The following is a 14,970-nucleotide window of genomic DNA, read 5'->3' as shown; positions in this document are numbered from 1 at the left end:
CATCAACTCTTTTAACATAATAGTTGGTAATGGTGGCCGCACCTCCTTTTGGAAGAGCTTTGGATAAGAAAGGAAACTTTGAATGCAAAATACGGGAGACTTTACCGACTCGAGACTAAAAATGATGATACAGTTAAAGATAGGATTGTGGATGTAGTGACCCGAACTTTTCCATGATTATATATTAATTGAAAACTATATTTGCATGATTAAATGTTTCCAACATGTTAAGCAATCAAACTTGTTAAGACTTGATTATTTGAAATGAGTTTCATGTAGACAATTGACCACCCTAGTTGACCGGCGATTCACGAACGTTAAAACTTGTAAAAACGACATGACGATATATATATGGATATACATATAGTTAACATGAGATTATGATAAGTAAGTATCTCCATAAGTATATTAACAATGAGTTATATGCATAAAAATGAGACTACTAAGTTAAGAAACTCGAAACGATATATATAACGATTATCGTTATTACAACTTCTTACTAAATACATATGTATCATATTAAGATATTGTTACACTATATTTAACATGATAAAATGATAATTATATATATCATTAAGTATGTTAACAATGAACTACATATGTAAAACAAGACTACTAACTTAAGAATTTTGAAACGAGGCATATATGTAACGATTATCATTGTAACGACATTTTAATGTATATATATCATATTAAGATATAATCATACATCATAATATCTTGATAATGTAATAATTTAATATCTCATTAGATTTAATAAACAATGGGTTAACAACATTAAATGAGATCGTTAACTTAAAGGTTTCAAAACAACACTTACATGTAACGACTAACGATGACTTAACGACTCGGTTAAAATGTATATACATGTAGTGTATTTAGATGTATTAGTACACTTTTGAAAGACTTCAATACACATATCAAAGTACTTCTACTTAACAAAAATGCTTACAATTGCATTCTCATTCATTTTCATCAACAATTCTACTCGTATGCAACCGTATTCGTACTCGTACAATACCCAGCTCCTAGACGTATATACTATTGGTATATACACATAATAATTCAGCTCTTAGCAGCCCTAGATAGTCAACAAACATGTGGAACCAAGAATTAGACAACTATCATGACTTATGAGCAAGGAAACAAAAATAAGAACTCCTTTTAACCCCACTCACCTTCACCACTCACCACCTACTCTATTTCACTTCCAATTTTCTTCCCAATTCTCTCTCAAAACACATACACTCTTCCATGAACGTCTAAGTTACTATTTTTCTAGCAAAAATCATCAAATACAAGCTTTAGTTATTACCTATAATCATCATAAAAATAATTACTCAAGAACACATCAAGAACACTTTCAAGTTTACAAGTTTACTTCCAAGTTTCCTAATTCATTCCAAGCAATCATCTAAGATCAAGAAACCTTTATTATTTATAGTAGGTTATCTTTCTAAATCAAGATAATATTCATATTCAAGCTTTGATTCTATTTCTATAACTATAACTATCTTAATTCGAGTAATAATCTTACTTGAACTTGTTTTTGTGTCATGATTCTATTTCAAGAACTTCCAAGCCATCAAAGATCCTTTGAAGCTCAAGTTATTTTTTCATAATTTCCAGTAGGTTTACCTACTAAACTTGAGGTAGTAATGATGTTCATAACATCATTCGATTCATATATATAAAACTACCTTATTCGAAGGTTTTAACTTGTAATCACTAGAACATAGTTTAGTTAATTCTAAACTTGTTCGCAAACAAAAGTTAATCCTTCTAACTTGAATTTTAAAATCAACTAAACACATGTTCTATATCTATATCATATGTTAACTTAATGATTTAAAACCTGAAAATACGAAAAACACCATAAAACCGGATATACGCCGTCGTAGTAACACCGCGGGCTGTTTTGGGTTAATTAATTAAAAACTATGATAAACTTTGATTTAAAAGTTGTTCTTCTGGAAAAATGATTTTTCTTATGAACATGAAACTATATCCAAAAATCATGGTTAAACTCAAAGTGGAAGTATGTTTTCCAAAATGGTCATCTAGACGTCGTTCTTTCGACTGAAATGACTACCTTTACAAAAACGACTTGTAACCTGTATTTCCGACTATAAACTTATACTTTTTCTGTTTAGATTCATAAAATTAAGTTCAATATGAAACCATAGCAACTTGAATCACTCAAAACGGATTTAAAACGAAGAAGTTATGGGTAAAACAAAATTGGATATTTTTGCTTGTTGTAACTACGTGAAAATTGGTAATAAATCTATATTAATCATATCCTAGCTAACTCATATTGTATTATACGTGTATTCTAATATATTATGCAATCTTGGGATACCATAGACACGTATGCAAATGTTTTGACATATCATATCGACCCATGTATATATATTATTTGGAACAACCATAGACACTCTATATGCAGTAATGTTGGAGTTAGCTATACAGGGTTGAGGTTGATTCCAAATATATATATATACTTTGAGTTATGATCTAGCCTGAGATGTGTATACACTGGGTCGTGGATTGATTCAAGATAATATATATCAATTTATTTCTGTACATCTAACTGTTGACAACTAGTTGTAGGTTACTAACGAGGACAGCTGACTTAATAAACTTAAAATAGTAAAACGTATTAAAAATGTTGTAAATATATTTTGAACATACTTTGATATATATGTACATATTTGTTATAGGTTCGTGAATCGACCAGTGGCCAAGTCTTACTTCCCGACGAAGTAAAAATCTGTGAAAGTGAGTTATAGTCCCACTTTTAAAATCTAATATTTTGGGATGAGAATACATGCAGTTTTATAAATGTTTTACGAAATAGACACAAGTAAATGAAACTACATTATATGGGTGAATAATCGAAGCCGAATATGCCCCTTTTTGCTTGGTAACCTAAGAATTAGTAAACCGATCTACTAATTGACGCGAATCCTAAAGATAGATCTATTGGGCCTAACGAACCTCATCCATGGTTGCGGATGCTTTAGTACTTCGATGTTGTTTTATCATGTCCGATGGATTTCCCGAAATGATAGGGGATATTCTTATATGCATCTTATTAATGTCGGTTACCAGGTGTTCACCATATGAATGATTTTTATCTCTATGTATGGGATGTATATTGAAATATGAAATCTTGTGGTCTATTATTACAATTTGATAAATATATAGGTTAAACCTATAACTCACCAACATTTGTGTTGACGTTTAAAGCATGTTTACTCTCAGGTGATTATTAAGAGCTTCCGCTGTTGCATGCTAATATATGGACAAGATTTGGTGTCAGCATGCTTGTATAATATTGTTTAAAACTGCATTCGAGATTTATTTTGTTGTAACATATTAATATTGTAAACCAATATGTATTGGTAGTGTGTAAGTGTGATATTTTTAGATTATCATTTCTAGATAATCTAGGTGGTGTCTTTTTAACTTTGTCGATAAAATAAAGGTTATAGTTTGTTTTAAAAACGAATGCAGTCTTTGAGAAAAGTCTCATATAGAGGTCAAAACCTCGCAACGAAATCAATTAATATGGAACGTTTATAATCGATATGAACAAGACATTTCAGTTGGTATCCGAGCGTTGGTCTTAGAGAACCAGAATTTTTGCAATAGTGTGTCTTACCGAGTTTGTTAGGATGCATTAGTGAGTCTGGACTTCGACCGTATTTTTCTTCAAAAACGATTGCTTAACATTTTTTGTTGGAAACTATATATTATTAACATGTAAATATATTAATCTCTTAACGTGTTTGATATTGCATGATGGATGTCTACCTCTAGTACAAATCCCATTGACTCGCCTAATAATAATGAAGAGTCGAATATACTTTGGGAAGATTCACAAATTCCCGAAGAGGAATCGGAAGAGGAGGAACCGGAAGAGGAGGAAACGGAAGAAGAGGAACCAGAAGAGGAGGAACCGGAAGAGGAGGAAGCGGAAGAAGAAGAGGTTCCGAAGGAAGAAATATTGATACCTACAGTAAATCGATTAAATAAAAGAAAATCCTCAACCAATGGACCAAAGTTAAAAATGGTCAATGGTGTTTCCGCCGAGGAAGCAAAATATTGGGAAGATTACCAATTTTCCGATGAATCGGATCCCGATGAGGATTCCGATGATGTTATAGAAATTACCTCGACCCAATTTAATAAACCAAAAGAAAATAATATGGGAAAAGGTATAAAAATAGAGAAACCTGATTCCAACCCAGATGAGCTTTATATGTATCGGCAACCTCCGTATTTCCTAAATTGTAACAATAACCAGGGAACCTCTAAACCACCAGGTTTTTCTAAACCATTGTGGAAAACGACGGCTCGTATTAGAGAAACACCATATATCCCTAGAAAATTAGAAAAACAAACCAAGTCCGAAGAAGAAGAAACCAGTGATTCAGATTAGGGAGTTGTAATCATGTTGTGTATTATATGTATTGTAGTGTGCTTGTACTTTTATGTTCTATGTAAAAATTTCTTGTATTGTTTGTTAATTATCTTTTATGGATCTAATCCTTGTCTATTTTACAGTATAAAAACAAAATGGACGTTAAGGGTAGACAACCGAATATTTTAGAAGACCTACCAGAGGATATGATTGAGGAAATCTTGTCTAGAGTCGGTCAGAATTCATTAGCACAATTAGCTATGGCGAAATTAACTTGTCAAACATTTGAAAGACTTTCCAGAAATGCCTTAGTTTATAAAAAGCTTTCCTTTGATAGGTGGAGTATATCGCATTGGGGAGACCGTAAGTTACGCCGTGTTTTCTTTAAAGCGTTAAATGCGGGGAACCCAAATGCAATTTTACGCTACGGGTTAAGAACCTATTTTGACTCAACATATCCCAACATAGGATTTCATGAGTTAGAAAGAGCTTCTAACATGCAACATAAAGAAGCATGTTATACTTACGGGTTAGTGATGTTCGCTTCTCACCAAAGTGAGAAAAAGAACATCGGATTACAAGTACTAAATGAAACATTCCCACAGGTGACGGATTCCGTAGTTAGGGTGAGAAACAAGGTTTTTAGATTATTACGGGGCTGTTGGACATTACGAAACCCTCGTCCTTTTGACGACATTACAACATGCTGCCTAGCCAATGGTCATAACGGTTACTTTCCACAAGACCAAGGATGGGAAGTCATCTTAGTAAAACCAGAATGCATGACTTGTTTCTGGACTTATGAATTACGTGTCTTTATTTCTTTTGCTGAACAACTTACGTATTAACTAGAATTACCTTTATAGTTGCCGAGTAGAAAAGTTATTATGTGCTATATTTCATCCTATATGTATAATAGCGGTATTGTAAGTTTGTAAAATATTGTATAAAATTTGAACGCGAAATTTTATTATAATCAGTTTTTTCATATAGAATTGTAGTAGTTGAATTGTATATTAGCTACTAAGTATGAACTTAACGGGTAGGTACTACCCGAATTAAAAACTATAAAACGCTAATATAAAGAAAAAGCTTTTATAAATAAGTTCATACTATGCTACGAAATACTATTGACTACTCTTAAAATTCTATATGATTAACTTAATTCTTTTGGACTATTTTTGAAGCGAATGGCACCGGCGACTCGTCAGAATTTGAACATGAGCGAGAAAGACTTCCGTGTTTTCCTTACAGCAAACATAGCCGCAGTACAGGCTGCGATGCAAAATAACAATAACTCTGGATCTAGCAGTGGAACTAATTTCACAAGAAATCGTGTAGGATGCTCCTACAAAGAATTCACTGCCTGCAAACCTTTGGAATTTGATGGAACCAAGGGTCCAATTGGATTGAAACGGTGGACCGAGAAGGTTGAATCGGCGTTTGCCATAAGTAAATGTACTGAATAAGACAAAGTAAAGTACGATACGCATACCTTCACAGGTACGGCGCTAACATGGTGGAATACCTATCTCGAGCAAGTAGGACAAGATGCTACTTACGCACTACCGTGGTCAGCATTCAAGCAATTGATGAACGAGCAGTATCGTCCCGGAAACAAGGTCAACAAGCTCAAGGTAGAGCTTAGAGGATTACGAATGCAAGGTTTCGATATCACCACGTACGAATGACGATTCACCGAATTATGCCTATTGTGTCCCAAAACGTTCGAAGACAAAGAAGAGAAGATCGACGCATTTGTAAAAGGGTTACCGGAAAGGATTCAAGAAGATGTGAGTTCACACGAGCCCGCCTCCATACAAAAGGCAAGTCGAATGGCTCACAAATTAGTGAACCAGATCGAAGGAAGGATTAAAAAGCAGACAACTGAAGAGATGAACATGAAACAAGTCAAGATAAAGTGGGAAGAAACCAATGATAAGAGTCACCAATACAACAACAACAATCACAACCACAATCGCAATAACTATCCCAACAACCGCAACATCAATCGCAACAACAACTTCAACAAACGTCCTAACAACAACTACAATAACCGTCCCAACAACAATAACAACAACAATAATAGCAACAATAACAATCCCAACAACAATCTCAATAACAACAATGGCAACAAAAACCAAAAACAGTCATGCGAAAGGTGTGAAGAAAATTACCAGTGGTTCTGCACGACATTTTGCAGTAGGTGTAGAAGAAATGGTCATAGTGCGGCAAAGTTTGAGGCCTACGGACCAAAGTTTAACAGAATTAAAAGGACAAATAATGTCGAAACAGATAATGCTGCCATAGTTTGCTTTGCATGTGGAAAACCTGGCCACATTAGTAGAAATTGCCCGAATCAGGGGAATACTAGTGGGCAGGGCCGCGGAAGAGTTTTCAATGTTAATACAGCAGAAGCGCAGGAAGACCCGAAGCTTGTTACGGGTACGTTTTTATTGACAATAAATCTGCTTATGTTTTATTTGATTCGGGTGCGGATAGAAGCTATATTGTGACGACTCAGAAATTTCCGACCAAATTTAAACTTAACCTTTATATGTTTCTGACACGATAAGCAGAATTTGTAATGTTGAATCTCAAAAAGTTTAGAACTACATTCATGTAATCAATTACCCTTTGACCGTGTTCGACGATTAACGAACAATTATGTGTATATAGATATGTATATATAATATATAATATTAACTGAAAACATTAACAAAGTATTAGATATATGATACTTTACATAAACATATTTGTTTCGATATATTTATCGACAGAATTAAGAGATAATATCAAATGATTGAATTATCAGATACATTATGATATGATTACGGGCCTATGTTATGAGGTCCACTGTGATTTAAGAAATCTATTTTTTTTTTTACAACTCATTACTTAACCAGTATGATAAAGATAACGATATTTATATTTTATTTTATTAAATATATATATATATATATATATATATATATATATATATATATATAACGATTTAAATTAATATTATATATATTTTTATACGCGTATTATACGTACATAGTTTTATACTTTTACTATACTTTAACTTTACCTTTACTTTACTTTTACTTTACTTTAACTTTAATAATTCATACTTTAATAATTCACTTTAATAATTCATACTTTAATAATTCACTTTAATAATTCATACTTTAATAATTCAATTTAATAATTCACTTTAATAATTCATACTTTAATAATTCACTTTAATAATTCATACTTTAATAATTCACTTTAATAATTCATACTTTAATAATTCACTTTAATAATTTATACTTTAATAATTCACTTTAATAACTCATACTTTAATAATTCACTTTAATAATTCACTTTAATAATTCAAAAATCTATTATAAATAGAATTCAATAGGTTTCATTATTTCATAGAAACTTGAAAATATATTTCTCTAAACTCTCTCAATCGAATTACATATATATATATATATTTACTTAGTATTATTTCAAGATATTATTAGTGTACATAAAATACTACGACGGAGTTATATTCAGACGATTTCAAAATAAGTTTTCAAATGGGATAGAGCTAAGGAAATTATGGGTTATAGCTATGAAGGTTATGGGTATTGATCGAGGGTATTGCTCGTGAGGTCAACCTAACGTTTATCATTTTCGTTGCATCTACGTACTTTCCTGCAATATTGAATCACAATATTGATACGTGAGCATTCATATCTTATCTTTTATATATTAATAGTGTATCCCTGACTAGTGCTCGAGTATATATGATTATGCATGTTTGTATGCTTAGTTTCGTCGTTAAATAGTTTATGATAAATCACGAATTTGATACATATGCTACTGAGATAAGTTATATGATATGCATGTCATTGAAAATCTGAAGAAAAAAAATTAATAACTTTTCATTTAGAAATCGTGTGGTTTCGATGAACGGATTAAAAGATATGGTCAACTGAATTATCATTAATTTTAATATTATTATTAAAACGATTATTATAACTGTTATCAGTTAATGTTATTACTAAAATTATCTTTATTACTAAAAATTAATATTTTTATTGAAACTATCATTTTATTATTTTTATCATTATTATTATTATCAATATTATTTTATCAAATAAATATGCGTACAAAGATATTTTTACCACACGTAATGTAATTACATTAATAATACATACCACTATATTTTTATGATATTAAGTGAATTTTATAAATTTTATTATTTGAGATATATAAAAGTATATTTTTATCATATATGAATTTTAATATAAATTTTTATTTATTAATAAATGACTTGTATTATTTAGTATAATAAGATCTGATAAATATATTTAAATATATAAAACTACTATATATAAGTTATATAATAAACATGTATAGATTTTGGAAGTCATTTTGGGTCAAGTTGACTTTTGTTGACTTTTGCATGTCGGTCTCGAGCATTAGGATTGTGATACACTACGACTTGACCTAAATTGTTAGACAGATATTGACCAACATATAAATATATATACTTAATATAGGTTCGTGAATCCGAGACAAACACTGCACTTGTTCAGTGCCGTCATATACATAATTGCTACGAAATACAGTATTGTGAGTTTCATTTGCTCCCTTTTTATATATATTTTTGGGCTGAGAATACATGCGCTGATTTATAAATGTTTTACGAAATAGGCACAAGTACTAAAACTAATTCTATGTGGGTTTAAACCAGAAATATACCCTTAGCTTGGTAACATTAAACTACTTGTCTATGTACGGTAGGCGCGAATCCTAAAGATAGATCTATTGGGTCTGACAAACCCCATCCTGACTATGGGATGCTTTAGTACTTCGAGGTTATTTTAAACACACATGATCTGGTGTACTTCAGAGGGTAAAACATGAACGTTAAAGCTTGTTACCGAGTGCCTACAACTTATAGAATACTTTTATACACTTGCGAGTGTAAGGATATTTATAGAAACTGAAATCTTGTGGTCTATTACTATTACGGAAATGATGGATTATGATAAACTAATGAACTCACCAACCTTTTGGTTGACACTTTAAAGCATGTTTATTCTCAGGTATTAAAGAATTCTTCCGCTGTGCATTAGCTCATTTTAAGGATATTACTTGGAGTCATTCAAGACATACTTTGAAAGACGTTGCATTCGAGTCGTTGAGTTCATCAAGATTAATATTAAGTCAATTATAGTTGGATGTAATATGAAATGGTATGCATACCGTCAATTTTTGATGTAAAGAAAGTTTGTCTTTTAAAAACGAATGCAATGTTTGTAAAACGTATCATATAGAGGTCAAATACCTCGCGATGTAATCAACTATTGTGAACCGTTTATAATGTATATGAACGGGTCCTTTCATATATGAGTAGAGATTTTTATGCTAAACTAAGTTGTCCACTGATGCCTTCGGATAACAAATTTTTACTCGAATTAGCAAACGATAAATTAATTACAGCAGATAATATATGTCAGAATCGAGAAATTAATTTGGTTAGTGAAACATTTAAGATTGATTTTATACCAGTAGAGTTAGGGAGTTTTGATGTGATAATCGGCATTGATTGGTTAAAAAAGGAGAGTGCAGAAATCGTATGTTACAAAAATGCAATTCACATTGTACGAGAAAAAGGAAATCCCTTAATGGTGTACGGATCTTATTAGTAATTTAAAGGTGCAAAAACTAATAAGAAAAGGTTGCTATGCTGTTCTAGCACAAGTCGAGAAAGTACAAACCAAAGAAAAGAACATCAATGATGTTCCCGTCACAAAAGAATTTCCCGATGTATTTTCGAAAGAATTACCGGGACTGCCTCCACACTGATCTGTTGAATTTCAAATAGATCTCATACCAGGAGCTGCACCAATAGCTCGTGCTCCATACAGACTTGCACCCAGCGAAATGAAGGAACTCCAAAGCCAATTACAAGAACTTTTAGAGCGTAGTTTTTTACGACCAAGTACATCACCATGGGGAGCTCCTATTTTGTTTGTCAAAAAGAATGATGGTACATTCAGGTTGTGTATCGACTACTGAGAGTTGAACAAACTTACCATCAAGAATCGTTACCCACTACTGAGAATCGATGACTTATTTGATCAACTACAAGGCTCGTTGGTTTATTCGAAGATCGATTTACGTTCCGGGTATCATCAAATGCTGGTGAAGGAGGATGATATTCCGAAGACTGCTTTCAGGACGCGTTACGGTCATTACGAGTTTATGGTTATGCCGTTTGGGTTGACTAACGCACCAGCTGTGTTCATGGACCTCATAAACCGAGTGTGTGGACCATACCTTGACAAGTTTGTCATTGTTTTCATCGATGACATACTTATTTACTCAAAGAATGATCAAGAGCACGAAGAACATTTGAGAAAAGTGCTAGAGTTGTTGAGGAAAGAAAAACTGTACGCTAAGTTTTCAAAGTGTGCATTTTGGTTGGAAGAAGTTCAATTCCTCGGTCACAAAGTGAACAAAGAAGGTATTCAAGTGGATCCGGCAAAGATTGAAATCGTTGAAAAGTGGAAAACCCCGAAAACTCCGAAGCATATACGCCAATTTTTAGGACTGGCTGGTTACTACAGAAGGTTCATCCAAGATTTTTCCAAAATAGCAAAACGCTTGACTGCATTAACGTATAAAGGGAAGAAATTTGAATGGAAGGATGAGCAGGAGAAAGCGTTTCAATTGTTGAAGAAAAAGTTAACTACGACACTTATATTGTCATTGCCTGAAGGGAATGATGATTTTGTGATATATTGTGATGCCTCAAAACAAGGCCTCGGCTGTGTATTGATGCAACGAACGAAGGTAATTGCTTATGCGTCCAGACAATTGAAGATTCACGAGCAAAATTATACGACTCATGATTTGGGATTGGGCGCCGTTGTTTTTGCATTAAAGACTTGGAGGCACTACTTATATGGGGTCAAAAGTATTATATATACCGACCACAAAAGTCTCCAACACATATTTAATCAGAAACAACTGAACATGAGGCAGCGTAGGTGGAATGAATTGTTGAATGATTACGACTTTGAGATTCGTTACCACCCGAGGAAGGCGAATGTGGTAGCCGACGCTTTGAGTAGAAAGGACAGAGAACCTATACGGGTAAAAGCTATGAATATAATTATTCGTACTAACCTTACTACTCAAATAAAGGAGGCGCAGCAGGGAGTTGTAAAAGAAGGAAAGTTGAAGAATGAAATACCCAAAGGATCGGAGAAACATCTTAATATTCGGAAATACGTAACCCGGTATAGGGCTGAAAGAATTTGGGTACCAAAGTTTGGAGATGTGAGAGAAAAGGTACTTAAGGAAGCATATAAAACCAGATATTCAATACATCCCGGAGCGGGGAAGATGTACAAAGATCTCAAGAAACACTTTTGGTGGCCGGGTATGAAAGCCGATATTGCTAAATACGTAGGAGAATGTTTGACGTGTTCTAAGGTCAAAGCTGAACATCAGAAACCATCAGGTCTACTTCAACAACCTGAAATCCCGGAATGGAAATGGGAAAACATTACCATGGATTTCATTACTAAATTATCAGGGACTGCAAGTGGTTATGATACAATTTGGGTAATAGTCGATCGTCTTACCAAGTCAGCACACTTTCTGCCAATGAGAGAAGATGATAAAATGGAGAAGTTGGCGCAATTATACTTGAAGGAAGTTGTCTCCAGACATGGAATACTAGTCTCTATTATCTCATATAGGGATGGCAGATTTGTTTCAAGATTTTGGCAGACATTGCAACAAGCATTGGGGACTCGTCTAGACATGAGTACTGCTTATCATCTACAAACTGAGGGGCAAAGTGAAAGGACGATACAGACCCTTGAAGACATGCTACGAGCATGTGTTATTGATTTCGGAAACAGTTGAGATCGACACCTACCGTTAGCAGAATTTTCCTACAACAACAGTTACCATTCGAGTATTGAGATGACGCCGTTTGAAGCACTTTATGGTAGAAAGTGCAGGTCTCTGATTTGTTCGATTGAAGTGGGGGATAGACAAATTACGGGTCCTGAGAAATTCAAGAAACTACCGAGAAGATCATCCAAATTCAACAACGATTGAAAAACTGCCCAAAGTTGACAAAAGAGCTATACGGACATTAAAAGAAAAGATATAAAATTTGAGATTGGAGAGATGGTCATGCTTAAGGTTTCACCTTGGAAAGGGGTTGTTCAATTTGGTAAACGGGGGAAACTAAATCCAAGGTACATTGGACCATTCAAGATTATAGATCGTGTCGGACCAGTAGCTTACCGACTTGACTTACCGCAACAACTCGTCGGGGTACATAATACTTTTCATGTCTCGAATTTGAAGAAATGTTTTGCTAAAGAAGATCTCACCATTCCATTAGACGAGATTACAATTAACGAAAAACTACAATTCATTGAAGAACTCGTCGAAATAATGGATCGTGAGGTTAAAAGATTTAAGCAAAACAAGATACCAATTGTTAAGTTTTGATGGAATGCTTGTAGAGGACCCGAATTCACCTGGGAGCGTGAAGATCAGATGAAGCTGAAATACCCTCACCTATTTCCAAAAGATGCGTCAACACCTTCAACAGCTTAAAATTTCGGGACGAAATTTATTTAACGGGTAGATACTGTAGTGACCCGAACTTTTCCATGATTATATATTAATTGAAAACTATATTTTCATGATTAAATGTTTCCAACATGTTAAGCAATCAAACTTGTTAAGACTTGATTATTTGAAATGAGTTTCATGTAGACAATTGACCACCCAAGTTGACCGGCGATTCACGAACGTTAAAACTTGTAAAAACGACATGACGATATATATATATGGATATACATATAGTTAACATGAGATTATGATAAGTAAGTATCTCTATAAGTATATTAACAATGAGTTATATACATAAAAATGAGACTACTAAGTTAAGAAACTCGAAACGATATATATAACGATTATCGTTATTACAACGTCTTACAAAATACATATGTATCATATTAAGATATTGTTACACTATATTTAACATGATAAAATGATAATTATATATATCATTAAGTATGTTAACAATGAACTACATATGTAAAACAAGACTACTAACTTAAGAATTTTGAAACGAGGCATATATGTAACGATTATCGTTGTAACGACATTTTAATGTATATATATAATATTAAAATATATTCATACATCATAATATCTTGATAATGTAATAATTTAACATCTCATTAGATTTAATAAACAATGGGTTAACAACATTAAATGAGATCGTTAACTTAAGGTTTCAAAACAACACTTACATGTAACGACTAACGATGACTTAACGACTCAGTTAAATGTATATACATGTAGTGTATTTAGATGTATTAGTACACTTTTGAAAGACTTCAAGACACATATCAAAGTACTTCTACTTAACAAAAATGCTTACAATTGCATTCTCATCCATTTTCATCAACAATTCTACTCGTATGCAACCGTATTCGTACTCGTACAATACCCAGCTCCTAGACGTATATACTATTGGTATATACACATAATAATTTAGCTCTTAGTAGCCCTAGATAGTCAACAAACATGTGAAACCAACAATTAGACAACTATCATGAATTATGAGCAAGGAAACAAAAATAAGAACTCCTTTTAACCCCACTCACCTTCACCACTCACCACCTACTCCATTTCACTTCCAATTCTCTTCCCAATTCTCTCTCAAAACACACACACTCTTCCATGAATGTATAAGTTACTATTTTTCCAACAAAAATCATCAAATACAAGCTTTGGTTATTACTTATAATCATCATAAAAACAATTACTCAAGAACACATCAAGAACACTTCTAAGTTTACAAGTTTACTTCCAAGTTTCCTAATCCATTCCAAGCAATCATCTAAGATCAAGAAACCTTTGTTATTTACAGTAGGTTATATTTCTAAATCAAGGTAATATTCATATTCAAGCTTTGATTCAATTTCTATAACTGTAACTATCTTTATTCGAGTAATAATCTTACTTGAACTTGTTTTTGTGTCATGATTCTATTTCAAGAACTTCCAAGCCATCAAAGATCCTTTGAAGCTCAAGTTATTTTTTCATCATTTCCAGTAGGTTTACCTACTAAACTTAAGATAGTAATGATGTTCATAACATCATTCGATTCATATATATAAAACTACCTTATTCGAAGGTTTAAACTTGTAATCACTAGAACATAGTTTAGTTAATTCTAAACTTGTTCGCAAACAAAAGTTAATCCTTCTAACTTGACTTTTAAAATAAACTAAACACATGTTATATATCTATATGATATGCTAACTTAATGATTTAAAACCTGAAAACACGAAAAACACCGTAAAACCGGATATACGCCGTCGTAGTAACACAGCGGGCTGTTTTGGGTTAATTAATTAAAAACTATGATAAACTTTGATTTAAAAGTTGTTCTTCTGGAAAAATGATTTTTCTTATGAACATGAAACAATATCCAAAAATCATGGTTAAACTCAAAGTGAAAGTAT

Source organism: Rutidosis leptorrhynchoides, chromosome 2, assembly GCF_046630445.1.
Source record: "Rutidosis leptorrhynchoides isolate AG116_Rl617_1_P2 chromosome 2, CSIRO_AGI_Rlap_v1, whole genome shotgun sequence".
NCBI classification, from domain to species: domain Eukaryota; kingdom Viridiplantae; phylum Streptophyta; class Magnoliopsida; order Asterales; family Asteraceae; genus Rutidosis; species Rutidosis leptorrhynchoides.
This window is presented reverse-complemented; position numbering follows the sequence as displayed.